This window comes from Hyperolius riggenbachi, chromosome 5, assembly GCF_040937935.1.
Source record: "Hyperolius riggenbachi isolate aHypRig1 chromosome 5, aHypRig1.pri, whole genome shotgun sequence".
Taxonomy (NCBI): Eukaryota; Metazoa; Chordata; class Amphibia; order Anura; family Hyperoliidae; genus Hyperolius; species Hyperolius riggenbachi.
Window position 1 is genome coordinate 398,629,321 of NC_090650.1, and position 25,648 is coordinate 398,654,968.

Sequence of the window (25,648 nt, forward strand, 5' to 3'; positions counted from 1 at the left end):
CACGCCCTGCTAGGGGAGCAGAAAAGGGCGGCGAAATGGGTTTTTGCGGCGAAAGGGAAAAAGAGGAGGGAGGGGAGACGGTGAGGCCTGGAGCCAGCGGTGGAGCTGGGCAGGAAGGGGTTAAAGAGCCAGTAAAAGAGAAATCGGGGGGCTGCGCGCCCAGGGGCCCGGACAGAGCGCAGGGGGCGAAGGAGGCGGGGTGGCTGCAGGAGGAAAAGAAAGAAAGGAGGAGAGGAAGAAAGAAAGAAAGCAAAGGAGGAAGAAAAAGAGCAGAGAGCAGCACAGCGAAGGGGAGGCCGGCAGAAACAGGCTGTCATCCTCACGTACAAGAGTGCGAAGCGTCGGCCTTGTCTTTGCCTACGGCCACACCACCCTGAATGCGCCCGATCTCGTCTGATCTCGGAAGCTAAGCAGGGTCGGGCCTGGTTAGTACTTGGATGGGAGACCGCCTGGGAATACCAGGTGCTGTAGGCTTTTGCTTTTCCGCAGCAAGCCCAGCAGGGGGCACTCTTCTCTATGGCTTTTTCACATTGCTTTTTCTTTCGCTCTCTCTCTCTTTTTTTTACCTTTTTTTTTTCCTTCTTCTTCTTTCTTTCTTCCTGTCATTTCTCTTTCTAAGTCAGCTCTCCGCACTTCCTCCTGCAGACTTAGGTCAGCAGAGAGGACCAGTACAGCCAGAACCCCTCTCTCTTTTTGTTTGTTTTGGTCTTTTTTTCTATTCATCTCACCCACCTTTATTTACATGGCTTTTTTTATTTTTTGAAAAGCAGTGCACTTTTCACACGCAGCCAACCTACCCATTCTCCCCACCTAATCGGGTCCCGCCGCTGCCCCTCAGCCTTATGGTGCCTGCCCGGGCACCTGGGAAAACCCTCGCGGGGCCCTCCTGTGGTTATCGTCATTGCCGGCAGTAGTAGCAGCAGCAGAACTGCTCCCCAACCGCGCGGCCTCAAGGTATTTATTGCAGCGGCTCCTGGGCAACCAGGAAAGCGCCACCGCGCAGGTGCGGCCGAGCGCAGCGAGGAACCCTCGCAGCCGACGGCCTCCCATTCCCGCCAGCCAGAGATGCGAGCCCCTGGCACGTGTGGCTCGGAGAGGTGCGCCAGCCGCATGCCCCTTGCTGTGCACGCAGGGCCCGGCCAGCCTGATCTAATTTAGCAAGGGCCCTTCAGTCTGTAACGGGACGGCGCCCAAAGTGGGGACCGTGCTGCTCCACGCCCTGCTAGGGGAGCAGAAAAGGGCGGCGAAATGGGTTTTTGCGGCGAAAGGGAAAAAGAGGAGGGAGGGGAGACGGTGAGGCCTGGAGCCAGCGGTGGAGCTGGGCAGGAAGGGGTTAAAGAGCCAGTAAAAGAGAAATCGGGGGGCTGCGCGCCCAGGGGCCCGGACAGAGCGCAGGGGGCGAAGGAGGCGGGGTGGCTGCAGGAGGAAAAGAAAGAAAGGAGGAGAGGAAGAAAGAAAGAAAGCAAAGGAGGAAGAAAAAGAGCAGAGAGCAGCACAGCGAAGGGGAGGCCGGCAGAAACAGGCTGTCATCCTCACGTACAAGAGTGCGAAGCGTCGGCCTTGTCTTTGCCTACGGCCACACCACCCTGAATGCGCCCGATCTCGTCTGATCTCGGAAGCTAAGCAGGGTCGGGCCTGGTTAGTACTTGGATGGGAGACCGCCTGGGAATACCAGGTGCTGTAGGCTTTTGCTTTTCCGCAGCAAGCCCAGCAGGGGGCACTCTTCTCTATGGCTTTTTCACATTGCTTTTTCTTTCGCTCTCTCTCTCTTTTTTTTACCTTTTTTTTTTCCTTCTTCTTCTTTCTTTCTTCCTGTCATTTCTCTTTCTAAGTCAGCTCTCCGCACTTCCTCCTGCAGACTTAGGTCAGCAGAGAGGACCAGTACAGCCAGAACCCCTCTCTCTTTTTGTTTGTTTTGGTCTTTTTTTCTATTCATCTCACCCACCTTTATTTACATGGCTTTTTTTATTTTTTGAAAAGCAGTGCACTTTTCACACGCAGCCAACCTACCCATTCTCCCCACCTAATCGGGTCCCGCCGCTGCCCCTCAGCCTTATGGTGCCTGCCCGGGCACCTGGGAAAACCCTCGCGGGGCCCTCCTGTGGTTATCGTCATTGCCGGCAGTAGTAGCAGCAGCAGAACTGCTCCCCAACCGCGCGGCCTCAAGGTATTTATTGCAGCGGCTCCTGGGCAACCAGGAAAGCGCCACCGCGCAGGTGCGGCCGAGCGCAGCGAGGAACCCTCGCAGCCGACGGCCTCCCATTCCCGCCAGCCAGAGATGCGAGCCCCTGGCACGTGTGGCTCGGAGAGGTGCGCCAGCCGCATGCCCCTTGCTGTGCACGCAGGGCCCGGCCAGCCTGATCTAATTTAGCAAGGGCCCTTCAGTCTGTAACGGGACGGCGCCCAAAGTGGGGACCGTGCTGCTCCACGCCCTGCTAGGGGAGCAGAAAAGGGCGGCGAAATGGGTTTTTGCGGCGAAAGGGAAAAAGAGGAGGGAGGGGAGACGGTGAGGCCTGGAGCCAGCGGTGGAGCTGGGCAGGAAGGGGTTAAAGAGCCAGTAAAAGAGAAATCGGGGGGCTGCGCGCCCAGGGGCCCGGACAGAGCGCAGGGGGCGAAGGAGGCGGGGTGGCTGCAGGAGGAAAAGAAAGAAAGGAGGAGAGGAAGAAAGAAAGAAAGCAAAGGAGGAAGAAAAAGAGCAGAGAGCAGCACAGCGAAGGGGAGGCCGGCAGAAACAGGCTGTCATCCTCACGTACAAGAGTGCGAAGCGGCGGCCTTGTCTTTGCCTACGGCCACACCACCCTGAATGCGCCCGATCTCGTCTGATCTCGGAAGCTAAGCAGGGTCGGGCCTGGTTAGTACTTGGATGGGAGACCGCCTGGGAATACCAGGTGCTGTAGGCTTTTGCTTTTCCGCAGCAAGCCCAGCAGGGGGCACTCTTCTCTATGGCTTTTTCACATTGCTTTTTCTTTCGCTCTCTCTTTTTTTTTTTTACCTTTTTTTTTTCCTTCTTCTTCTTTCTTTCTTCCTGTCATTTCTCTTTCTAAGTCAGCTCTCCGCACTTCCTCCTGCAGACTTAGGTCAGCAGAGAGGACCAGTACAGCCAGAACCCCTCTCTCTTTTTGTTTGTTTTGGTCTTTTTTTCTATTCATCTCACCCACCTTTATTTACATGGCTTTTTTTATTTTTTGAAAAGCAGTGCACTTTTCACACGCAGCCAACCTACCCATTCTCCCCACCTAATCGGGTCCCGCCGCTGCCCCTCAGCCTTATGGTGCCTGCCCGGGCACCTGGGAAAACCCTCGCGGGGCCCTCCTGTGGTTATCGTCATTGCCGGCAGTAGTAGCAGCAGCAGAACTGCTCCCCAACCGCGCGGCCTCAAGGTATTTATTGCAGCGGCTCCTGGGCAACCAGGAAAGCGCCACCGCGCAGGTGCGGCCGAGCGCAGCGAGGAACCCTCGCAGCCGACGGCCTCCCATTCCCGCCAGCCAGAGATGCGAGCCCCTGGCACGTGTGGCTCGGAGAGGTGCGCCAGCCGCATGCCCCTTGCTGTGCACGCAGGGCCCGGCCAGCCTGATCTAATTTAGCAAGGGCCCTTCAGTCTGTAACGGGACGGCGCCCAAAGTGGGGACCGTGCTGCTCCACGCCCTGCTAGGGGAGCAGAAAAGGGCGGCGAAATGGGTTTTTGCAGCGAAAGGGAAAAAGAGGAGGGAGGGGAGACGGTGAGGCCTGGAGCCAGCGGTGGAGCTGGGCAGGAAGGAGTTAAAGAGCCAGTAAAAGAGAAATCGGGGGGCTGCGCGCCCAGGGGCCCGGACAGAGCGCAGGGGGCGAAGGAGGCGGGGTGGCTGCAGGAGGAAAAGAAAGAAAGGAGGAGAGGAAGAAAGCAAAGGAGGAAGAAAAAGAGCAGAGAGCAGCACAGCGAAGGGGAGGCCGGCAGAAACAGGCTGTCATCCTCACGTACAAGAGTGCGAAGCGGCGGCCTTGTCTTTGCCTACGGCCACACCACCCTGAATGCGCCCGATCTCGTCTGATCTCGGAAGCTAAGCAGGGTCGGGCCTGGTTAGTACTTGGATGGGAGACCGCCTGGGAATACCAGGTGCTGTAGGCTTTTGCTTTTCCGCAGCAAGCCCAGCAGGGGGCACTCTTCTCTATGGCTTTTTCACATTGCTTTTTCTTTCGCTCTCTCTCTCTTTTTTTTACCTTTTTTTTTTCCTTCTTCTTCTTTCTTTCTTCCTGTCATTTCTCTTTCTAAGTCAGCTCTCCGCACTTCCTCCTGCAGACTTAGGTCAGCAGAGAGGACCAGTACAGCCAGAACCCCTCTCTCTTTTTGTTTGTTTTGGTCTTTTTTTCTATTCATCTCACCCACCTTTATTTACATGGCTTTTTTTATTTTTTGAAAAGCAGTGCACTTTTCACACGCAGCCAACCTACCCATTCTCCCCACCTAATCGGGTCCCGCCGCTGCCCCTCAGCCTTATGGTGCCTGCCCGGGCACCTGGGAAAACCCTCGCGGGGCCCTCCTGTGGTTATCGTCATTGCCGGCAGTAGTAGCAGCAGCAGAACTGCTCCCCAACCGCGCGGCCTCAAGGTATTTATTGCAGCGGCTCCTGGGCAACCAGGAAAGCGCCACCGCGCAGGTGCGGCCGAGCGCAGCGAGGAACCCTCGCAGCCGACGGCCTCCCATTCCCGCCAGCCAGAGATGCGAGCCCCTGGCACGTGTGGCTCGGAGAGGTGCGCCAGCCGCATGCCCCTTGCTGTGCACGCAGGGCCCGGCCAGCCTGATCTAATTTAGCAAGGGCCCTTCAGTCTGTAACGGGACGGCGCCCAAAGTGGGGACCGTGCTGCTCCACGCCCTGCTAGGGGAGCAGAAAAGGGCGGCGAAATGGGTTTTTGCGGCGAAAGGGAAAAAGAGGAGGGAGGGGAGACGGTGAGGCCTGGAGCCAGCGGTGGAGCTGGGCAGGAAGGGGTTAAAGAGCCAGTAAAAGAGAAATCGGGGGGCTGCGCGCCCAGGGGCCCGGACAGAGCGCAGGGGGCGAAGGAGGCGGGGTGGCTGCAGGAGGAAAAGAAAGAAAGGAGGAGAGGAAGAAAGAAAGAAAGCAAAGGAGGAAGAAAAAGAGCAGAGAGCAGCACAGCGAAGGGGAGGCCGGCAGAAACAGGCTGTCATCCTCACGTACAAGAGTGCGAAGCGGCGGCCTTGTCTTTGCCTACGGCCACACCACCCTGAATGCGCCCGATCTCGTCTGATCTCGGAAGCTAAGCAGGGTCGGGCCTGGTTAGTACTTGGATGGGAGACCGCCTGGGAATACCAGGTGCTGTAGGCTTTTGCTTTTCCGCAGCAAGCCCAGCAGGGGGCACTCTTCTCTATGGCTTTTTCACATTGCTTTTTCTTTCGCTCTCTCTTTTTTTTTTTTACCTTTTTTTTTTCCTTCTTCTTCTTTCTTTCTTCCTGTCATTTCTCTTTCTAAGTCAGCTCTCCGCACTTCCTCCTGCAGACTTAGGTCAGCAGAGAGGACCAGTACAGCCAGAACCCCTCTCTCTTTTTGTTTGTTTTGGTCTTTTTTTCTATTCATCTCACCCACCTTTATTTACATGGCTTTTTTTATTTTTTGAAAAGCAGTGCACTTTTCACACGCAGCCAACCTACCCATTCTCCCCACCTAATCGGGTCCCGCCGCTGCCCCTCAGCCTTATGGTGCCTGCCCGGGCACCTGGGAAAACCCTCGCGGGGCCCTCCTGTGGTTATCGTCATTGCCGGCAGTAGTAGCAGCAGCAGAACTGCTCCCCAACCGCGCGGCCTCAAGGTATTTATTGCAGCGGCTCCTGGGCAACCAGGAAAGCGCCACCGCGCAGGTGCGGCCGAGCGCAGCGAGGAACCCTCGCAGCCGACGGCCTCCCATTCCCGCCAGCCAGAGATGCGAGCCCCTGGCACGTGTGGCTCGGAGAGGTGCGCCAGCCGCATGCCCCTTGCTGTGCACGCAGGGCCCGGCCAGCCTGATCTAATTTAGCAAGGGCCCTTCAGTCTGTAACGGGACGGCGCCCAAAGTGGGGACCGTGCTGCTCCACGCCCTGCTAGGGGAGCAGAAAAGGGCGGCGAAATGGGTTTTTGCAGCGAAAGGGAAAAAGAGGAGGGAGGGGAGACGGTGAGGCCTGGAGCCAGCGGTGGAGCTGGGCAGGAAGGAGTTAAAGAGCCAGTAAAAGAGAAATCGGGGGGCTGCGCGCCCAGGGGCCCGGACAGAGCGCAGGGGGCGAAGGAGGCGGGGTGGCTGCAGGAGGAAAAGAAAGAAAGGAGGAGAGGAAGAAAGCAAAGGAGGAAGAAAAAGAGCAGAGAGCAGCACAGCGAAGGGGAGGCCGGCAGAAACAGGCTGTCATCCTCACGTACAAGAGTGCGAAGCGGCGGCCTTGTCTTTGCCTACGGCCACACCACCCTGAATGCGCCCGATCTCGTCTGATCTCGGAAGCTAAGCAGGGTCGGGCCTGGTTAGTACTTGGATGGGAGACCGCCTGGGAATACCAGGTGCTGTAGGCTTTTGCTTTTCCGCAGCAAGCCCAGCAGGGGGCACTCTTCTCTATGGCTTTTTCACATTGCTTTTTCTTTCGCTCTCTCTTTTTTTTTTACCTTTTTTTTTTCCTTCTTCTTCTTTCTTTCTTCCTGTCATTTCTCTTTCTAAGTCAGCTCTCCGCACTTCCTCCTGCAGACTTAGGTCAGCAGAGAGGACCAGTACAGCCAGAACCCCTCTCTCTTTTTGTTTGTTTTGGTCTTTTTTTCTATTCATCTCACCCACCTTTATTTACATGGCTTTTTTTATTTTTTGAAAAGCAGTGCACTTTTCACACGCAGCCAACCTACCCATTCTCCCCACCTAATCGGGTCCCGCCGCTGCCCCTCAGCCTTATGGTGCCTGCCCGGGCACCTGGGAAAACCCTCGCGGGGCCCTCCTGTGGTTATCGTCATTGCCGGCAGTAGTAGCAGCAGCAGAACTGCTCCCCAACCGCGCGGCCTCAAGGTATTTATTGCAGCGGCTCCTGGGCAACCAGGAAAGCGCCACCGCGCAGGTGCGGCCGAGCGCAGCGAGGAACCCTCGCAGCCGACGGCCTCCCATTCCCGCCAGCCAGAGATGCGAGCCCCTGGCACGTGTGGCTCGGAGAGGTGCGCCAGCCGCATGCCCCTTGCTGTGCACGCAGGGCCCGGCCAGCCTGATCTAATTTAGCAAGGGCCCTTCAGTCTGTAACGGGACGGCGCCCAAAGTGGGGACCGTGCTGCTCCACGCCCTGCTAGGGGAGCAGAAAAGGGCGGCGAAATGGGTTTTTGCAGCGAAAGGGAAAAAGAGGAGGGAGGGGAGACGGTGAGGCCTGGAGCCAGCGGTGGAGCTGGGCAGGAAGGAGTTAAAGAGCCAGTAAAAGAGAAATCGGGGGGCTGCGCGCCCAGGGGCCCGGACAGAGCGCAGGGGGCGAAGGAGGCGGGGTGGCTGCAGGAGGAAAAGAAAGAAAGGAGGAGAGGAAGAAAGCAAAGGAGGAAGAAAAAGAGCAGAGAGCAGCACAGCGAAGGGGAGGCCGGCAGAAACAGGCTGTCATCCTCACGTACAAGAGTGCGAAGCGGCGGCCTTGTCTTTGCCTACGGCCACACCACCCTGAATGCGCCCGATCTCGTCTGATCTCGGAAGCTAAGCAGGGTCGGGCCTGGTTAGTACTTGGATGGGAATACCAGGTGCTGTAGGCTTTTGCTTTTCCGCAGCAAGCCCAGCAGGGGGCACTCTTCTCTATGGCTTTTTCACATTGCTTTTTCTTTCGCTCTCTCTTTTTTTTTTTTACCTTTTTTTTTTCCTTCTTCTTCTTTCTTTCTTCCTGTCATTTCTCTTTCTAAGTCAGCTCTCCGCACTTCCTCCTGCAGACTTAGGTCAGCAGAGAGGACCAGTACAGCCAGAACCCCTCTCTCTTTTTGTTTGTTTTGGTCTTTTTTTCTATTCATCTCACCCACCTTTATTTACATGGCTTTTTTTATTTTTTGAAAAGCAGTGCACTTTTCACACGCAGCCAACCTACCCATTCTCCCCACCTAATCGGGTCCCGCCGCTGCCCCTCAGCCTTATGGTGCCTGCCCGGGCACCTGGGAAAACCCTCGCGGGGCCCTCCTGTGGTTATCGTCATTGCCGGCAGTAGTAGCAGCAGCAGAACTGCTCCCCAACCGCGCGGCCTCAAGGTATTTATTGCAGCGGCTCCTGGGCAACCAGGAAAGCGCCACCGCGCAGGTGCGGCCGAGCGCAGCGAGGAACCCTCGCAGCCGACGGCCTCCCATTCCCGCCAGCCAGAGATGCGAGCCCCTGGCACGTGTGGCTCGGAGAGGTGCGCCAGCCGCATGCCCCTTGCTGTGCACGCAGGGCCCGGCCAGCCTGATCTAATTTAGCAAGGGCCCTTCAGTCTGTAACGGGACGGCGCCCAAAGTGGGGACCGTGCTGCTCCACGCCCTGCTAGGGGAGCAGAAAAGGGCGGCGAAATGGGTTTTTGCAGCGAAAGGGAAAAAGAGGAGGGAGGGGAGACGGTGAGGCCTGGAGCCAGCGGTGGAGCTGGGCAGGAAGGAGTTAAAGAGCCAGTAAAAGAGAAATCGGGGGGCTGCGCGCCCAGGGGCCCGGACAGAGCGCAGGGGGCGAAGGAGGCGGGGTGGCTGCAGGAGGAAAAGAAAGAAAGGAGGAGAGGAAGAAAGCAAAGGAGGAAGAAAAAGAGCAGAGAGCAGCACAGCGAAGGGGAGGCCGGCAGAAACAGGCTGTCATCCTCACGTACAAGAGTGCGAAGCGGCGGCCTTGTCTTTGCCTACGGCCACACCACCCTGAATGCGCCCGATCTCGTCTGATCTCGGAAGCTAAGCAGGGTCGGGCCTGGTTAGTACTTGGATGGGAATACCAGGTGCTGTAGGCTTTTGCTTTTCCGCAGCAAGCCCAGCAGGGGGCACTCTTCTCTATGGCTTTTTCACATTGCTTTTTCTTTCGCTCTCTCTTTTTTTTTTTTACCTTTTTTTTTTCCTTCTTCTTCTTTCTTTCTTCCTGTCATTTCTCTTTCTAAGTCAGCTCTCCGCACTTCCTCCTGCAGACTTAGGTCAGCAGAGAGGACCAGTACAGCCAGAACCCCTCTCTCTTTTTGTTTGTTTTGGTCTTTTTTTCTATTCATCTCACCCACCTTTATTTACATGGCTTTTTTTATTTTTTGAAAAGCAGTGCACTTTTCACACGCAGCCAACCTACCCATTCTCCCCACCTAATCGGGTCCCGCCGCTGCCCCTCAGCCTTATGGTGCCTGCCCGGGCACCTGGGAAAACCCTCGCGGGGCCCTCCTGTGGTTATCGTCATTGCCGGCAGTAGTAGCAGCAGCAGAACTGCTCCCCAACCGCGCGGCCTCAAGGTATTTATTGCAGCGGCTCCTGGGCAACCAGGAAAGCGCCACCGCGCAGGTGCGGCCGAGCGCAGCGAGGAACCCTCGCAGCCGACGGCCTCCCATTCCCGCCAGCCAGAGATGCGAGCCCCTGGCACGTGTGGCTCGGAGAGGTGCGCCAGCCGCATGCCCCTTGCTGTGCACGCAGGGCCCGGCCAGCCTGATCTAATTTAGCAAGGGCCCTTCAGTCTGTAACGGGACGGCGCCCAAAGTGGGGACCGTGCTGCTCCACGCCCTGCTAGGGGAGCAGAAAAGGGCGGCGAAATGGGTTTTTGCAGCGAAAGGGAAAAAGAGGAGGGAGGGGAGACGGTGAGGCCTGGAGCCAGCGGTGGAGCTGGGCAGGAAGGAGTTAAAGAGCCAGTAAAAGAGAAATCGGGGGGCTGCGCGCCCAGGGGCCCGGACAGAGCGCAGGGGGCGAAGGAGGCGGGGTGGCTGCAGGAGGAAAAGAAAGAAAGGAGGAGAGGAAGAAAGAAAGAAAGCAAAGGAGGAAGAAAAAGAGCAGAGAGCAGCACAGCGAAGGGGAGGCCGGCAGAAACAGGCTGTCATCCTCACGTACAAGAGTGCGAAGCGGCGGCCTTGTCTTTGCCTACGGCCACACCACCCTGAATGCGCCCGATCTCGTCTGATCTCGGAAGCTAAGCAGGGTCGGGCCTGGTTAGTACTTGGATGGGAGACCGCCTGGGAATACCAGGTGCTGTAGGCTTTTGCTTTTCCGCAGCAAGCCCAGCAGGGGGCACTCTTCTCTATGGCTTTTTCACATTGCTTTTTCTTTCGCTCTCTCTTTTTTTTTTTTACCTTTTTTTTTTCCTTCTTCTTCTTTCTTTCTTCCTGTCATTTCTCTTTCTAAGTCAGCTCTCCGCACTTCCTCCTGCAGACTTAGGTCAGCAGAGAGGACCAGTACAGCCAGAACCCCTCTCTCTTTTTGTTTGTTTTGGTCTTTTTTTCTATTCATCTCACCCACCTTTATTTACATGGCTTTTTTTATTTTTTGAAAAGCAGTGCACTTTTCACACGCAGCCAACCTACCCATTCTCCCCACCTAATCGGGTCCCGCCGCTGCCCCTCAGCCTTATGGTGCCTGCCCGGGCACCTGGGAAAACCCTCGCGGGGCCCTCCTGTGGTTATCGTCATTGCCGGCAGTAGTAGCAGCAGCAGAACTGCTCCCCAACCGCGCGGCCTCAAGGTATTTATTGCAGCGGCTCCTGGGCAACCAGGAAAGCGCCACCGCGCAGGTGCGGCCGAGCGCAGCGAGGAACCCTCGCAGCCGACGGCCTCCCATTCCCGCCAGCCAGAGATGCGAGCCCCTGGCACGTGTGGCTCGGAGAGGTGCGCCAGCCGCATGCCCCTTGCTGTGCACGCAGGGCCCGGCCAGCCTGATCTAATTTAGCAAGGGCCCTTCAGTCTGTAACGGGACGGCGCCCAAAGTGGGGACCGTGCTGCTCCACGCCCTGCTAGGGGAGCAGAAAAGGGCGGCGAAATGGGTTTTTGCGGCGAAAGGGAAAAAGAGGAGGGAGGGGAGACGGTGAGGCCTGGAGCCAGCGGTGGAGCTGGGCAGGAAGGGGTTAAAGAGCCAGTAAAAGAGAAATCGGGGGGCTGCGCGCCCAGGGGCCCGGACAGAGCGCAGGGGGCGAAGGAGGCGGGGTGGCTGCAGGAGGAAAAGAAAGAAAGGAGGAGAGGAAGAAAGAAAGAAAGCAAAGGAGGAAGAAAAAGAGCAGAGAGCAGCACAGCGAAGGGGAGGCCGGCAGAAACAGGCTGTCATCCTCACGTACAAGAGTGCGAAGCGGCGGCCTTGTCTTTGCCTACGGCCACACCACCCTGAATGCGCCCGATCTCGTCTGATCTCGGAAGCTAAGCAGGGTCGGGCCTGGTTAGTACTTGGATGGGAGACCGCCTGGGAATACCAGGTGCTGTAGGCTTTTGCTTTTCCGCAGCAAGCCCAGCAGGGGGCACTCTTCTCTATGGCTTTTTCACATTGCTTTTTCTTTCGCTCTCTCTTTTTTTTTTTTACCTTTTTTTTTTCCTTCTTCTTCTTTCTTTCTTCCTGTCATTTCTCTTTCTAAGTCAGCTCTCCGCACTTCCTCCTGCAGACTTAGGTCAGCAGAGAGGACCAGTACAGCCAGAACCCCTCTCTCTTTTTGTTTGTTTTGGTCTTTTTTTCTATTCATCTCACCCACCTTTATTTACATGGCTTTTTTTATTTTTTGAAAAGCAGTGCACTTTTCACACGCAGCCAACCTACCCATTCTCCCCACCTAATCGGGTCCCGCCGCTGCCCCTCAGCCTTATGGTGCCTGCCCGGGCACCTGGGAAAACCCTCGCGGGGCCCTCCTGTGGTTATCGTCATTGCCGGCAGTAGTAGCAGCAGCAGAACTGCTCCCCAACCGCGCGGCCTCAAGGTATTTATTGCAGCGGCTCCTGGGCAACCAGGAAAGCGCCACCGCGCAGGTGCGGCCGAGCGCAGCGAGGAACCCTCGCAGCCGACGGCCTCCCATTCCCGCCAGCCAGAGATGCGAGCCCCTGGCACGTGTGGCTCGGAGAGGTGCGCCAGCCGCATGCCCCTTGCTGTGCACGCAGGGCCCGGCCAGCCTGATCTAATTTAGCAAGGGCCCTTCAGTCTGTAACGGGACGGCGCCCAAAGTGGGGACCGTGCTGCTCCACGCCCTGCTAGGGGAGCAGAAAAGGGCGGCGAAATGGGTTTTTGCGGCGAAAGGGAAAAAGAGGAGGGAGGGGAGACGGTGAGGCCTGGAGCCAGCGGTGGAGCTGGGCAGGAAGGGGTTAAAGAGCCAGTAAAAGAGAAATCGGGGGGCTGCGCGCCCAGGGGCCCGGACAGAGCGCAGGGGGCGAAGGAGGCGGGGTGGCTGCAGGAGGAAAAGAAAGAAAGGAGGAGAGGAAGAAAGAAAGAAAGCAAAGGAGGAAGAAAAAGAGCAGAGAGCAGCACAGCGAAGGGGAGGCCGGCAGAAACAGGCTGTCATCCTCACGTACAAGAGTGCGAAGCGGCGGCCTTGTCTTTGCCTACGGCCACACCACCCTGAATGCGCCCGATCTCGTCTGATCTCGGAAGCTAAGCAGGGTCGGGCCTGGTTAGTACTTGGATGGGAGACCGCCTGGGAATACCAGGTGCTGTAGGCTTTTGCTTTTCCGCAGCAAGCCCAGCAGGGGGCACTCTTCTCTATGGCTTTTTCACATTGCTTTTTCTTTCGCTCTCTCTCTCTTTTTTTTACCTTTTTTTTTTCCTTCTTCTTCTTTCTTTCTTCCTGTCATTTCTCTTTCTAAGTCAGCTCTCCGCACTTCCTCCTGCAGACTTAGGTCAGCAGAGAGGACCAGTACAGCCAGAACCCCTCTCTCTTTTTGTTTGTTTTGGTCTTTTTTTCTATTCATCTCACCCACCTTTATTTACATGGCTTTTTTTATTTTTTGAAAAGCAGTGCACTTTTCACACGCAGCCAACCTACCCATTCTCCCCACCTAATCGGGTCCCGCCGCTGCCCCTCAGCCTTATGGTGCCTGCCCGGGCACCTGGGAAAACCCTCGCGGGGCCCTCCTGTGGTTATCGTCATTGCCGGCAGTAGTAGCAGCAGCAGAACTGCTCCCCAACCGCGCGGCCTCAAGGTATTTATTGCAGCGGCTCCTGGGCAACCAGGAAAGCGCCACCGCGCAGGTGCGGCCGAGCGCAGCGAGGAACCCTCGCAGCCGACGGCCTCCCATTCCCGCCAGCCAGAGATGCGAGCCCCTGGCACGTGTGGCTCGGAGAGGTGCGCCAGCCGCATGCCCCTTGCTGTGCACGCAGGGCCCGGCCAGCCTGATCTAATTTAGCAAGGGCCCTTCAGTCTGTAACGGGACGGCGCCCAAAGTGGGGACCGTGCTGCTCCACGCCCTGCTAGGGGAGCAGAAAAGGGCGGCGAAATGGGTTTTTGCGGCGAAAGGGAAAAAGAGGAGGGAGGGGAGACGGTGAGGCCTGGAGCCAGCGGTGGAGCTGGGCAGGAAGGGGTTAAAGAGCCAGTAAAAGAGAAATCGGGGGGCTGCGCGCCCAGGGGCCCGGACAGAGCGCAGGGGGCGAAGGAGGCGGGGTGGCTGCAGGAGGAAAAGAAAGAAAGGAGGAGAGGAAGAAAGAAAGAAAGCAAAGGAGGAAGAAAAAGAGCAGAGAGCAGCACAGCGAAGGGGAGGCCGGCAGAAACAGGCTGTCATCCTCACGTACAAGAGTGCGAAGCGGCGGCCTTGTCTTTGCCTACGGCCACACCACCCTGAATGCGCCCGATCTCGTCTGATCTCGGAAGCTAAGCAGGGTCGGGCCTGGTTAGTACTTGGATGGGAGACCGCCTGGGAATACCAGGTGCTGTAGGCTTTTGCTTTTCCGCAGCAAGCCCAGCAGGGGGCACTCTTCTCTATGGCTTTTTCACATTGCTTTTTCTTTCGCTCTCTCTTTTTTTTTTTTACCTTTTTTTTTTCCTTCTTCTTCTTTCTTTCTTCCTGTCATTTCTCTTTCTAAGTCAGCTCTCCGCACTTCCTCCTGCAGACTTAGGTCAGCAGAGAGGACCAGTACAGCCAGAACCCCTCTCTCTTTTTGTTTGTTTTGGTCTTTTTTTCTATTCATCTCACCCACCTTTATTTACATGGCTTTTTTTATTTTTTGAAAAGCAGTGCACTTTTCACACGCAGCCAACCTACCCATTCTCCCCACCTAATCGGGTCCCGCCGCTGCCCCTCAGCCTTATGGTGCCTGCCCGGGCACCTGGGAAAACCCTCGCGGGGCCCTCCTGTGGTTATCGTCATTGCCGGCAGTAGTAGCAGCAGCAGAACTGCTCCCCAACCGCGCGGCCTCAAGGTATTTATTGCAGCGGCTCCTGGGCAACCAGGAAAGCGCCACCGCGCAGGTGCGGCCGAGCGCAGCGAGGAACCCTCGCAGCCGACGGCCTCCCATTCCCGCCAGCCAGAGATGCGAGCCCCTGGCACGTGTGGCTCGGAGAGGTGCGCCAGCCGCATGCCCCTTGCTGTGCACGCAGGGCCCGGCCAGCCTGATCTAATTTAGCAAGGGCCCTTCAGTCTGTAACGGGACGGCGCCCAAAGTGGGGACCGTGCTGCTCCACGCCCTGCTAGGGGAGCAGAAAAGGGCGGCGAAATGGGTTTTTGCAGCGAAAGGGAAAAAGAGGAGGGAGGGGAGACGGTGAGGCCTGGAGCCAGCGGTGGAGCTGGGCAGGAAGGAGTTAAAGAGCCAGTAAAAGAGAAATCGGGGGGCTGCGCGCCCAGGGGCCCGGACAGAGCGCAGGGGGCGAAGGAGGCGGGGTGGCTGCAGGAGGAAAAGAAAGAAAGGAGGAGAGGAAGAAAGCAAAGGAGGAAGAAAAAGAGCAGAGAGCAGCACAGCGAAGGGGAGGCCGGCAGAAACAGGCTGTCATCCTCACGTACAAGAGTGCGAAGCGGCGGCCTTGTCTTTGCCTACGGCCACACCACCCTGAATGCGCCCGATCTCGTCTGATCTCGGAAGCTAAGCAGGGTCGGGCCTGGTTAGTACTTGGATGGGAGACCGCCTGGGAATACCAGGTGCTGTAGGCTTTTGCTTTTCCGCAGCAAGCCCAGCAGGGGGCACTCTTCTCTATGGCTTTTTCACATTGCTTTTTCTTTCGCTCTCTCTTTTTTTTTTACCTTTTTTTTTTCCTTCTTCTTCTTTCTTTCTTCCTGTCATTTCTCTTTCTAAGTCAGCTCTCCGCACTTCCTCCTGCAGACTTAGGTCAGCAGAGAGGACCAGTACAGCCAGAACCCCTCTCTCTTTTTGTTTGTTTTGGTCTTTTTTTCTATTCATCTCACCCACCTTTATTTACATGGCTTTTTTTATTTTTTGAAAAGCAGTGCACTTTTCACACGCAGCCAACCTACCCATTCTCCCCACCTAATCGGGTCCCGCCGCTGCCCCTCAGCCTTATGGTGCCTGCCCGGGCACCTGGGAAAACCCTCGCGGGGCCCTCCTGTGGTTATCGTCATTGCCGGCAGTAGTAGCAGCAGCAGAACTGCTCCCCAACCGCGCGGCCTCAAGGTATTTATTGCAGCGGCTCCTGGGCAACCAGGAAAGCGCCACCGCGCAGGTGCGGCCGAGCGCAGCGAGGAACCCTCGCAGCCGACGGCCTCCCATTCCCGCCAGCCAGAGATGCGAGCCCCTGGCACGTGTGGCTCGGAGAGGTGCGCCAGCCGCATGCCCCTTGCTGTGCACGCAGGGCCCGGCCAGCCTGATCTAATTTAGCAAGGGCCCTTCAGTCTGTAACGGGACGGCGCCCAAAGTGGGGACCGTGCTGCTCCACGCCCTGCTAGGGGAGCAGAAAAGGGCGGCGAAATGGGTTTTTGCAGCGAAAGGGAAAAAGAGGAGGGAGGGGAGACGGTGAGGCCTGGAGCCAGCGGTGGAGCTGGGCAGGAAGGAGTTAAAGAGCCAGTAAAAGAGAAATCGGGGGGCTGCGCGCCCAGGGGCCCGGACAGAGCGCAGGGGGCGAAGGAGGCGGGGTGGCTGCAGGAGGAAAAGAAAGAAAGGAGGAGAGGAAGAAAGCAAAGGAGGAAGAAAAAGAGCAGAGAGCAGCACAGCGAAGGGGAGGCCGGCAGAAACAGGCTGTCATCCTCACGTACAAGAGTGCGAAGCGGCGGCCTTGTCTTTGCCTACGGCCACACCACCCTGAATGCGCCCGATCTCGTCTGATCTCGGAAGCTAAGCAGGGTCGGGCCTGGTTAGTACTTGGATGGGAATACCAGGTGCTGTAGGCTTTTGCTTTTCCGCAGCAAGCCCAGCAGGGGGCACTCTTCTCTATGGCTTTTTCACATTGCTTTTTCTTTCGCTCTCTCTTTTTTTTTTACCTTTTTTTTTTCCTTCTTCTTCTTCTTTCTTTCTTCCTGTCATTTCTCTTTCTAAGTCAGCTCTCCGCACTTCCTCCTGCAGACTTAGGTCAGCAGAGAGGACCAGTACAGCCAGAACCCCTCTCTCTTTTTGTTTGTTTTGGTCTTTTTTTCTATTCATCTCACCCACCTTTATTTACATGGCTTTTTTTATTTTTTGAAAAGCAGTGCACTTTTCACACGCAGCCAACCTACCCATTCTCCCCACCTAATCGGGTCCCGCCGCTGCCCCTCAGCCTTATGGTGCCTGCCCGGGCACCTGGGAAAACCCTCGCGGGGCCCTCCTGTGGTTATCGTCATTGCCGGCAGTAGTAGCAGCAGCAGAACTGCTCCCCAACCGCGCGGCCTCAAGGTATTTATTGCAGCGGCTCCTGGGCAACCAGGAAAGCGCCACCGCGCAGGTGCGGCCGAGCGCAGCGAGGAACCCTCGCAGCCGACGGCCTCCCATTCCCGCCAGCCAGAGATGCGAGCCCCTGGCACGTGTGGCTCGGAGAGGTGCGCCAGCCGCATGCCCCTTGCTGTGCACGCAGGGCCCGGCCAGCCTGATCTAATTTAGCAAGGGCCCTTCAGTCTGTAACGGGACGGCGCCCAAAGTGGGGACCGTGCTGCTCCACGCCCTGCTAGGGGAGCAGAAAAGGGCGGCGAAATGGGTTTTTGCGGCGAAAGGGAAAAAGAGGAGGGAGGGGAGACGGTGAGGCCTGGAGCCAGCGGTGGAGCTGGGCAGGAAGGGGTTAAAGAGCCAGTAAAAGAGAAATCGGGGGGCTGCGCGCCCAGGGGCCCGGACAGAGCGCAGGGGGCGAAGGAGGCGGGGTGGCTGCAGGAGGAAAAGAAAGAAAGGAGGAGAGGAAGAAAGAAAGAAAGCAAAGGAGGAAGAAAAAGAGCAGAGAGCAGCACAGCGAAGGGGAGGCCGGCAGAAACAGGCTGTCATCCTCACGTACAAGAGTGCGAAGCGGCGGCCTTGTCTTTGCCTACGGCCACACCACCCTGAATGCGCCCGATCTCGTCTGATCTCGGAAGCTAAGCAGGGTCGGGCCTGGTTAGTACTTGGATGGGAGACCGCCTGGGAATACCAGGTGCTGTAGGCTTTTGCTTTTCCGCAGCAAGCCCAGCAGGGGGCACTCTTCTCTATGGCTTTTTCACATTGCTTTTTCTTTCGCTCTCTCTTTTTTTTTTACCTTTTTTTTTTCCTTCTTCTTCTTTCTATCTTCCTGTCATTTCTCTTTCTAAGTCAGCTCTCCGCACTTCCTCCTGTAGACTTAGGTCAGCAGAGAGGACCAGTACAGCCAGAACCCCTCTCTCTTTTTGTTTGTTTTGGTCTTTTTTTCTATTCATCTCACCCACCTTTATTTACATGGCTTTTTTTATTTTTTGAAAAGCAGTGCACTTTTCACACGCAGCCAACCTACCCATTCTCCCCACCTAATCGGGTCCCGCCGCTGCCCCTCAGCCTTATGGTGCCTGCCCGGGCACCTGGGAAAACCCTCGCGGGGCCCTCCTGTGGTTATCGTCATTGCCGGCAGTAGTAGCAGCAGCAGAACTGCTCCCCAACCGCGCGGCCTCAAGGTATTTATTGCAGCGGATCCTGGGCAACCAGGAAAGCGCCACCGCGCAGGTGCGGCCGAGCGCAGCGAGGAACCCTCGCAGCCGACGGCCTCCCATTCCCGCCAGCCAGAGATGCGAGCCCCTGGCACGTGTGGCTCGGAGAGGTGCGCCAGCCGCATGCCCCTTGCTGTGCACGCAGGGCCCGGCCAGCCTGATCTAATTTAGCAAGGGCCCTTCAGTCTGTAACGGGACGGCGCCCAAAGTGGGGACCGTGCTGCTCCACGCCCTGCTAGGGGAGCAGAAAAGGGCGGCGAAATGGGTTTTTGCAGCGAAAGGGAAAAAGAGGAGGGAGGGGAGACGGTGAGGCCTGGAGCCAGCGGTGGAGCTGGGCAGGAAGGAGTTAAAGAGCCAGTAAAAGAGAAATCGGGGGGCTGCGCGCCCAGGGGCCCGGACAGAGCGCAGGGGGCGAAGGAGGCGGGGTGGCTGCAGGAGGAAAAGAAAGAAAGGAGGAGAGGAAGAAAGCAAAGGAGGAAGAAAAAGAGCAGAGAGCAGCACAGCGAAGGGGAGGCCGGCAGAAACAGGCTGTCATCCTCACGTACAAGAGTGCGAAGCGGCGGCCTTGTCTTTGCCTACGGCCACACCACCCTGAATGCGCCCGATCTCGTCTGATCTCGGAAGCTAAGCAGGGTCGGGCCTGGTTAGTACTTGGATGGGAGACCGCCTGGGAATACCAGGTGCTGTAGGCTTTTGCTTTTCCGCAGCAAGCCCAGCAGGGGGCACTCTTCTCTATGGCTTTTTCACATTGCTTTTTCTTTCGCTCTCTCTTTTTTTTTTACCTTTTTTTTTTCCTTCTTCTTCTTCTTTCTTTCTTCCTGTCATTTCTCTTTCTAAGTCAGCTCTCCGCACTTCCTCCTGCAGACTTAGGTCAGCAGAGAGGACCAGTACAGCCAGAACCCCTCTCTCTTTTTGTTTGTTTTGGTCTTTTTTTCTATTCATCTCACCCACCTTTATTTACATGGCTTTTTTTATTTTTTGAAAAGCAGTGCACTTTTCACACGCAGCCAACCTACCCATTCTCCCCACCTAATCGGGTCCCGCCGCTGCCCCTCAGCCTTATGGTGCCTGCCCGGGCACCTGGGAAAACCCTCGCGGGGCCCTCCTGTGGTTATCGTCATTGCCGGCAGTAGTAGCAGCAGCAGAACTGCTCCCCAACCGCGCGGCCTCAAGGTATTTATTGCAGCGGCTCCTGGGCAACCAGGAAAGCGCCACCGCGCAGGTGCGGCCGAGCGCAGCGAGGAACCCTCGCAGCCGACGGCCTCCCATTCCCGCCAGCCAGAGATGCGAGCCCCTGGCACGTGTGGCTCGGAGAGGTGCGCCAGCCGCATGCCCCTTGCTGTGCACGCAGGGCCCGGCCAGCCTGATCTAATTTAGCAAGGGCCCTTCAGTCTGTAACGGGACGGCGCCCAAAGTGGGGACCGTGCTGCTCCACGCCCTGCTAGGGGAGCAGAAAAGGGCGGCGAAATGGGTTTTTGCGGCGAAAGGGAAAAAGAGGAGGGAGGGGAGACGGTGAGGCCTGGAGCCAGCGGTGGAGCTGGGCAGGAAGGGGTTAAAGAGCCAGTAAAAGAGAAATCGGGGGGCTGCGCGCCCAGGGGCCCGGACAGAGCGCAGGGGGCGAAGGAGGCGGGGTGGCTGCAGGAGGAAAAGAAAGAAAGGAGGAGAGGAAGAAAGAAAGAAAGCAAAGGAGGAAGAAAAAGAGCAGAGAGCAGCACAGCGAAGGGGAGGCCGGCAGAAACAGGCTGTCATCCTCACGTACAAGAGTGCGAAGCGGCGGCCTTGTCTTTGCCTACGGCCACACCACCCTGAATGCGCCCGATCTCGTCTGATCTCGGAAGCTAAGCAGGGTCGGGCCTGGTTAGTACTTGGATGGGAGACCGCCTGGGAATACCAGGTGCTGTAGGCTTTTGCTTTTCCGCAGCAAGCCCAGCAGGGGGCACTCTTCTCTATGGCTTTTTCACATTGCTTTTTCTTTCGCTCTCTCTTTTTTTTTTTTACCTTTTTTTTTTCCTTCTTCTTCTTTCTTTCTTCCTGTCATTTCTCTTTCTAAGTCAGCTCTCCGCACTTCCTCCTGCAGACTTAGGTCAGCAGAGAGGACCAGTACAGCCAGAACCCCTCTCTCTTTTTGTTTGTTTTGGTCTTTTTTTCTATTCATCTCACCCACCTTTATTTACATGGCTTTTTTTATTTTTTGAAAAGCAGTGCACTTTTCACACGCAGCCAACCTACCCATTCTCCCCACCTAATCGGGTCCCGCCGCTGCCCCTCAGCCTTATGGTGCCTGCCCGGGCACCTGGGAAAACCCTCGCGGGGCCCTCCTGTGGTTATCGTCATTGCCGGCAGTAGTAGCAGCAGCAGAACTGCTCCCCAACCGCGCGGCCTCAAGGTATTTATTGCAGCGGATCCTGGGCAACCAGGAAAGCGCCACCGCGCAGGTGCGGCCGAGCGCAGCGAGGAACCCTCGCAGCCGACGGCCTCCCATTCCCGCCAGCCAGAGATGCGAGCCCCTGGCACGTGTGGCTCGGAGAGGTGCGCCAGCCGCATGCCCCTTGCTGTGCACGCAGGGCCCGGCCAGCCTGATCTAATTTAGCAAGGGCCCTTCAGTCTGTAACGGGACGGCGCCCAAAGTGGGGACCGTGCTGCTCCACGCCCTGCTAGGGGAGCAGAAAAGGGCGGCGAAATGGGTTTTTGCGGCGAAAGGGAAAAAGAGGAGGGAGGGGAGACGGTGAGGCCTGGAGCCAGCGGTGGAGCTGGGCAGGAAGGGGTTAAAGAGCCAGTAAAAGAGAAATCGGGGGGCTGCGCGCCCAGGGGCCCGGACAGAGCGCAGGGGGCGAAGGAGGCGGGGTGGCTGCAGGAGGAAAAGAAAGAAAGGAGGAGAGGAAGAAAGAAAGAAAGCAAAGGAGGAAGAAAAAGAGCAGAGAGCAGCACAGCGAAGGGGAGGCCGGCAGAAACAGGCTGTCATCCTCACGTACAAGAGTGCGAAGCGGCGGCCTTGTCTTTGCCTACGGCCACACCACCCTGAATGCGCCCGATCTCGTCTGATCTCGGAAGCTAAGCAGGGTCGGGCCTGGTTAGTACTTGGATGGGAGACCGCCTGGGAATACCAGGTGCTGTAGGCTTTTGCTTTTCCGCAGCAAGCCCAGCAGGGGGCACTCTTCTCTATGGCTTTTTCACATTGCTTTTTCTTTCGCTCTCTCTTTTTTTTTTTTACCTTTTTTTTTTCCTTCTTCTTCTTTCTTTCTTCCTGTCATTTCTCTTTCTAAGTCAGCTCTCCGCACTTCCTCCTGCAGACTTAGGTCAGCAGAGAGGACCAGTACAGCCAGAACCCCTCTCTCTTTTTGTTTGTTTTGGTCTTTTTTTCTATTCATCTCACCCACCTTTATTTACATGGCTTTTTTTATTTTTTGAAAAGCAGTGCACTTTTCACACGCAGCCAACCTACCCATTCTCCCCACCTAATCGGGTCCCGCCGCTGCCCCTCAGCCTTATGGTGCCTGCCCGGGCACCTGGGAAAACCCTCGCGGGGCCCTCCTGTGGTTATCGTCATTGCCGGCAGTAGTAGCAGCAGCAGAACTGCTCCCCAACCGCGCGGCCTCAAGGTATTTATTGCAGCGGATCCTGGGCAACCAGGAAAGCGCCACCGCGCAGGTGCGGCCGAGCGCAGCGAGGAACCCTCGCAGCCGACGGCCTCCCATTCCCGCCAGCCAGAGATGCGAGCCCCTGGCACGTGTGGCTCGGAGAGGTGCGCCAGCCGCATGCCCCTTGCTGTGCACGCAGGGCCCGGCCAGCCTGATCTAATTTAGCAAGGGCCCTTCAGTCTGTAACGGGACGGCGCCCAAAGTGGGGACCGTGCTGCTCCACGCCCTGCTAGGGGAGCAGAAAAGGGCGGCGAAATGGGTTTTTGCGGCGAAAGGGAAAAAGAGGAGGGAGGGGAGACGGTGAGGCCTGGAGCCAGCGGTGGAGCTGGGCAGGAAGGGGTTAAAGAGCCAGTAAAAGAGAAATCGGGGGGCTGCGCGCCCAGGGGCCCGGACAGAGCGCAGGGGGCGAAGGAGGCGGGGTGGCTGCAGGAGGAAAAGAAAGAAAGGAGGAGAGGAAGAAAGCAAAGGAGGAAGAAAAAGAGCAGAGAGCAGCACAGCGAAGGGGAGGCCGGCAGAAACAGGCTGTCATCCTCACGTACAAGAGTGCGAAGCGGCGGCCTTGTCTTTGCCTACGGCCACACCACCCTGAATGCGCCCGATCTCGTCTGATCTCGGAAGCTAAGCAGGGTCGGGCCTGGTTAGTACTTGGATGGGAGACCGCCTGGGAATACCAGGTGCTGTAGGCTTTTGCTTTTCCGCAGCAAGCCCAGCAGGGGGCACTCTTCTCTATGGCTTTTTCACATTGCTTTTTCTTTCGCTCTCTCTTTTTTTTTTACCTTTTTTTTTCCTTCTTCTTCTTTCTATCTTCCTGTCATTTCTCTTTCTAAGTCAGCTCTCCGCACTTCCTCCTGCAGACTTAGGTCAGCAGAGAGGACCAGTACAGCCAGAACCCCTCTCTCTTTTTGTTTGTTTTGGTCTTTTTTTCTATTCATCTCACCCACCTTTATTTACATGGCTTTTTTTATTTTTTGAAAAGCAGTGCACTTTTCACACGCAGCCAACCTACCCATTCTCCCCACCTAATCGGGTCCCGCCGCTGCCCCTCAGCCTTATGGTGCCTGCCCGGGCACCTGGGAAAACCCTCGCGGGGCCCTCCTGTGGTTATCGTCATTGCCGGCAGTAGTAGCAGCAGCAGAACTGCTCCCCAACCGCGCGGCCTCAAGGTATTTATTGCAGCGGCTCCTGGGCAACCAGGAAAGCGCCACCGCGCAGGTGCGGCCGAGCGCAGCGAGGAACCCTCGCAGCCGACGGCCTCCCATTCCCGCCAGCCAGAGATGCGAGCCCCTGGCACGTGTGGCTCGGAGAGGTGCGCCAGCCGCATGCCCCTTGCTGTGCACGCAGGGCCCGGCCAGCCTGATCTAATTTAGCAAGGGCCCTTCAGTCTGTAACGGGACGGCGCCCAAAGTGGGGACCGTGCTGCTCCACGCCCTGCTAGGGGAGCAGAAAAGGGCGGCGAAATGGGTTTTTGCAGCGAAAGGGAAAAAGAGGAGGGAGGGGAGACGGTGAGGCCTGGAGCCAGCGGTGGAGCTGGGCAGGAAGGAGTTAAAGAGCCAGTAAAAGAGAAATCGGGGGGCTGCGCGCCCAGGGGCCCGGACAGAGCGCAGGGGGCGAAGGAGGCGGGGTGGCTGCAGGAGGAAAAGAAAGAAAGGAGGAGAGGAAGAAAGCAAAGGAGGAAGAAAAAGAGCAGAGAGCAGCACAGCGAAGGGGAGGCCGGCAGAAACAGGCTGTCATCCTCACGTACAAGAGTGCGAAGCGGCGGCCTTGTCTTTGCCTACGGCCACACCACCCTGAATGCGCCCGATCTCGTCTGATCTCGGAAGCTAAGCAGGGTCGGGCCTGGTTAGTACTTGGATGGGAGACCGCCTGGGAATACCAGGTGCTGTAGGCTTTTGCTTTTCCGCAGCAAGCCCAGCAGGGGGCACTCTTCTCTATGGCTTTTTCACATTGCTTTTTCTTTCGCTCTCTCTTTTTTTTTTACCTTTTTTTTTCCTTCTTCTTCTTTCTATCTTCCTGTCATTTCTCTTTCTAAGTCAGCTCTCCGCACTTCCTCCTGCAGACTTAGGTCAGCAGAGAGGACCAGTACAGCCAGAACCCCTCTCTCTTTTTGTTTGTTTTGGTCTTTTTTTCTATTCATCTCACCCACCTTTATTTACATGGCTTTTTTTATTTTTTGAAAAGCAGTGCACTTTTCACACGCAGCCAACCTACCCATTCTCCCCACCTAATCGGGTCCCGCCGCTGCCCCTCAGCCTTATGGTGCCTGCCCGGGCACCTGGGAAAACCCTCGCGGGGCCCTCCTGTGGTTATCGTCATTGCCGGCAGTAGTAGCAGCAGCAGAACTGCTCCCCAACCGCGCGGCCTCAAGGTATTTATTGCAGCGGCTCCTGGGCAACCAGGAAAGCGCCACCGCGCAGGTGCGGCCGAGCGCAGCGAGGAACCCTCGCAGCCGACGGCCTCCCATTCCCGCCAGCCAGAGATGCGAGCCCCTGGCACGTGTGGCTCGGAGAGGTGCGCCAGCCGCATGCCCCTTGCTGTGCACGCAGGGCCCGGCCAGCCTGATCTAATTTAGCAAGGGCCCTTCAGTCTGTAACGGGACGGCGCCCAAAGTGGGGACCGTGCTGCTCCACGCCCTGCTAGGGGAGCAGAAAAGGGCGGCGAAATGGGTTTTTGCAGCGAAAGGGAAAAAGAGGAGGGAGGGGAGACGGTGAGGCCTGGAGCCAGCGGTGGAGCTGGGCAGGAAGGAGTTAAAGAGCCAGTAAAAGAGAAATCGGGGGGCTGCGCGCCCAGGGGCCCGGACAGAGCGCAGGGGGCGAAGGAGGCGGGGTGGCTGCAGGAGGAAAAGAAAGAAAGGAGGAGAGGAAGAAAGCAAAGGAGGAAGAAAAAGAGCAGAGAGCAGCACAGCGAAGGGGAGGCCGGCAGAAACAGGCTGTCATCCTCACGTACAAGAGTGCGAAGCGGCGGCCTTGTCTTTGCCTACGGCCACACCACCCTGAATGCGCCCGATCTCGTCTGATCTCGGAAGCTAAGCAGGGTCGGGCCTGGTTAGTACTTGGATGGGAGACCGCCTGGGAATACCAGGTGCTGTAGGCTTTTGCTTTTCCGCAGCAAGCCCAGCAGGGGGCACTCTTCTCTATGGCTTTTTCACATTGCTTTTTCTTTCGCTCTCTCTTTTTTTTTTACCTTTTTTTTTTCCTTCTTCTTCTTCCTTTCTTCCTGTCATTTCTCTTTCTAAGTCAGCTCTCCGCACTTCCTCCTGCAGACTTAGGTCAGCAGAGAGGACCAGTACAGCCAGAACCCCTCTCTCTTTTTGTTTGTTTTGGTCTTTTTTTTCTATTCATCTCACCCACCTTTATTTACATGGCTTTTTTTATTTTTTGAAAAGCAGTGCACTTTTCACACGCAGCCAACCTACCCATTCTCCCCACCTAATCGGGTCCCGCCGCTGCCCCTCAGCCTTATGGTGCCTGCCCGGGCACCTGGGAAAACCCTCGCGGGGCCCTCCTGTGGTTATCGTCATTGCCGGCAGTAGTAGCAGCAGCAGAACTGCTCCCCAACCGCGCGGCCTCAAGGTATTTATTGCAGCGGCTCCTGGGCAACCAGGAAAGCGCCACCGCGCAGGTGCGGCCGAGCGCAGCGAGGAACCCTCGCAGCCGACGGCCTCCCATTCCCGCCAGCCAGAGATGCGAGCCCCTGGCACGTGTGGCTCGGAGAGGTGCGCCAGCCGCATGCCCCTTGCTGTGCACGCAGGGCCCAGCCAGCCTGATCTAATTTAGCAAGGGCCCTTCAGTCTGTAACGGGACGGCGCCCAAAGTGGGGACCGTGCTGCTCCACGCCCTGCTAGGGGAGCAGAAAAGGGCGGCGAAATGGGTTTTTGCGGCGAAAGGGAAAAAGAGGAGGGAGGGGAGACGGTGAGGCCTGGAGCCAGCGGTGGAGCTGGGCAGGAAGGGGTTAAAGAGCCAGTAAAAGAGAAATCGGGGGGCTGCGCGCCCAGGGGCCCGGACAGAGCGCAGGGGGCGAAGGAGGCGGGGTGGCTGCAGGAGGAAAAGAAAGAAAGGAGGAGAGGAAGAAAGAAAGAAAGCAAAGGAGGAAGAAAAAGAGCAGAGAGCAGCACAGCGAAGGGGAGGCCGGCA

The 25,648-nt window shown here is 57.2% G+C and overlaps 1 protein-coding gene, 18 non-coding genes and 3 pseudogenes across 20 annotated transcripts in view; 21 read left to right on the forward strand and 1 right to left on the reverse strand.

Annotated features, from left to right (window-relative positions):
- Positions 1–25,648, reverse strand: part of NAPRT (nicotinate phosphoribosyltransferase) — a 196,949-nt gene that overhangs the window by 151,890 nt on the left and 19,411 nt on the right. The gene's annotated exons all lie outside the window — the stretch shown is intronic.
- Positions 356–474, forward strand: LOC137520062 (5S ribosomal RNA). Its single transcript, XR_011021409.1, has one exon. It is a non-coding gene; the product is annotated as a 5S ribosomal RNA (ribosomal RNA).
- Positions 1,569–1,687, forward strand: LOC137520074 (5S ribosomal RNA). The gene has a single exon (XR_011021419.1). It is a non-coding gene; the product is annotated as a 5S ribosomal RNA (ribosomal RNA).
- Positions 2,782–2,900, forward strand: LOC137520085 (5S ribosomal RNA). Its single transcript, XR_011021430.1, has one exon. It is a non-coding gene; the product is annotated as a 5S ribosomal RNA (ribosomal RNA).
- LOC137520096 (5S ribosomal RNA) lies at positions 3,987–4,105 on the forward strand. Its single transcript, XR_011021440.1, has one exon. It is a non-coding gene; the product is annotated as a 5S ribosomal RNA (ribosomal RNA).
- Positions 5,200–5,318, forward strand: LOC137520097 (5S ribosomal RNA). The gene has a single exon (XR_011021441.1). It is a non-coding gene; the product is annotated as a 5S ribosomal RNA (ribosomal RNA).
- On the forward strand, positions 6,405–6,523 carry LOC137520098 (5S ribosomal RNA). The gene has a single exon (XR_011021442.1). It is a non-coding gene; the product is annotated as a 5S ribosomal RNA (ribosomal RNA).
- Positions 7,608–7,714, forward strand: LOC137520120 (5S ribosomal RNA; annotated as a pseudogene).
- Positions 8,801–8,907, forward strand: LOC137520121 (5S ribosomal RNA; annotated as a pseudogene).
- On the forward strand, positions 10,002–10,120 carry LOC137520101 (5S ribosomal RNA). Its single transcript, XR_011021444.1, has one exon. It is a non-coding gene; the product is annotated as a 5S ribosomal RNA (ribosomal RNA).
- On the forward strand, positions 11,215–11,333 carry LOC137520102 (5S ribosomal RNA). The gene has a single exon (XR_011021445.1). It is a non-coding gene; the product is annotated as a 5S ribosomal RNA (ribosomal RNA).
- On the forward strand, positions 12,428–12,546 carry LOC137520103 (5S ribosomal RNA). Its single transcript, XR_011021446.1, has one exon. It is a non-coding gene; the product is annotated as a 5S ribosomal RNA (ribosomal RNA).
- Positions 13,641–13,759, forward strand: LOC137520104 (5S ribosomal RNA). Its single transcript, XR_011021447.1, has one exon. It is a non-coding gene; the product is annotated as a 5S ribosomal RNA (ribosomal RNA).
- On the forward strand, positions 14,846–14,964 carry LOC137520105 (5S ribosomal RNA). Its single transcript, XR_011021448.1, has one exon. It is a non-coding gene; the product is annotated as a 5S ribosomal RNA (ribosomal RNA).
- On the forward strand, positions 16,049–16,155 carry LOC137520123 (5S ribosomal RNA; annotated as a pseudogene).
- Positions 17,251–17,369, forward strand: LOC137520106 (5S ribosomal RNA). Its single transcript, XR_011021449.1, has one exon. It is a non-coding gene; the product is annotated as a 5S ribosomal RNA (ribosomal RNA).
- On the forward strand, positions 18,454–18,572 carry LOC137520107 (5S ribosomal RNA). The gene has a single exon (XR_011021450.1). It is a non-coding gene; the product is annotated as a 5S ribosomal RNA (ribosomal RNA).
- LOC137520108 (5S ribosomal RNA) lies at positions 19,668–19,786 on the forward strand. The gene has a single exon (XR_011021451.1). It is a non-coding gene; the product is annotated as a 5S ribosomal RNA (ribosomal RNA).
- LOC137520109 (5S ribosomal RNA) lies at positions 20,881–20,999 on the forward strand. Its single transcript, XR_011021452.1, has one exon. It is a non-coding gene; the product is annotated as a 5S ribosomal RNA (ribosomal RNA).
- Positions 22,086–22,204, forward strand: LOC137520110 (5S ribosomal RNA). Its single transcript, XR_011021453.1, has one exon. It is a non-coding gene; the product is annotated as a 5S ribosomal RNA (ribosomal RNA).
- On the forward strand, positions 23,288–23,406 carry LOC137520112 (5S ribosomal RNA). The gene has a single exon (XR_011021455.1). It is a non-coding gene; the product is annotated as a 5S ribosomal RNA (ribosomal RNA).
- Positions 24,490–24,608, forward strand: LOC137520113 (5S ribosomal RNA). Its single transcript, XR_011021456.1, has one exon. It is a non-coding gene; the product is annotated as a 5S ribosomal RNA (ribosomal RNA).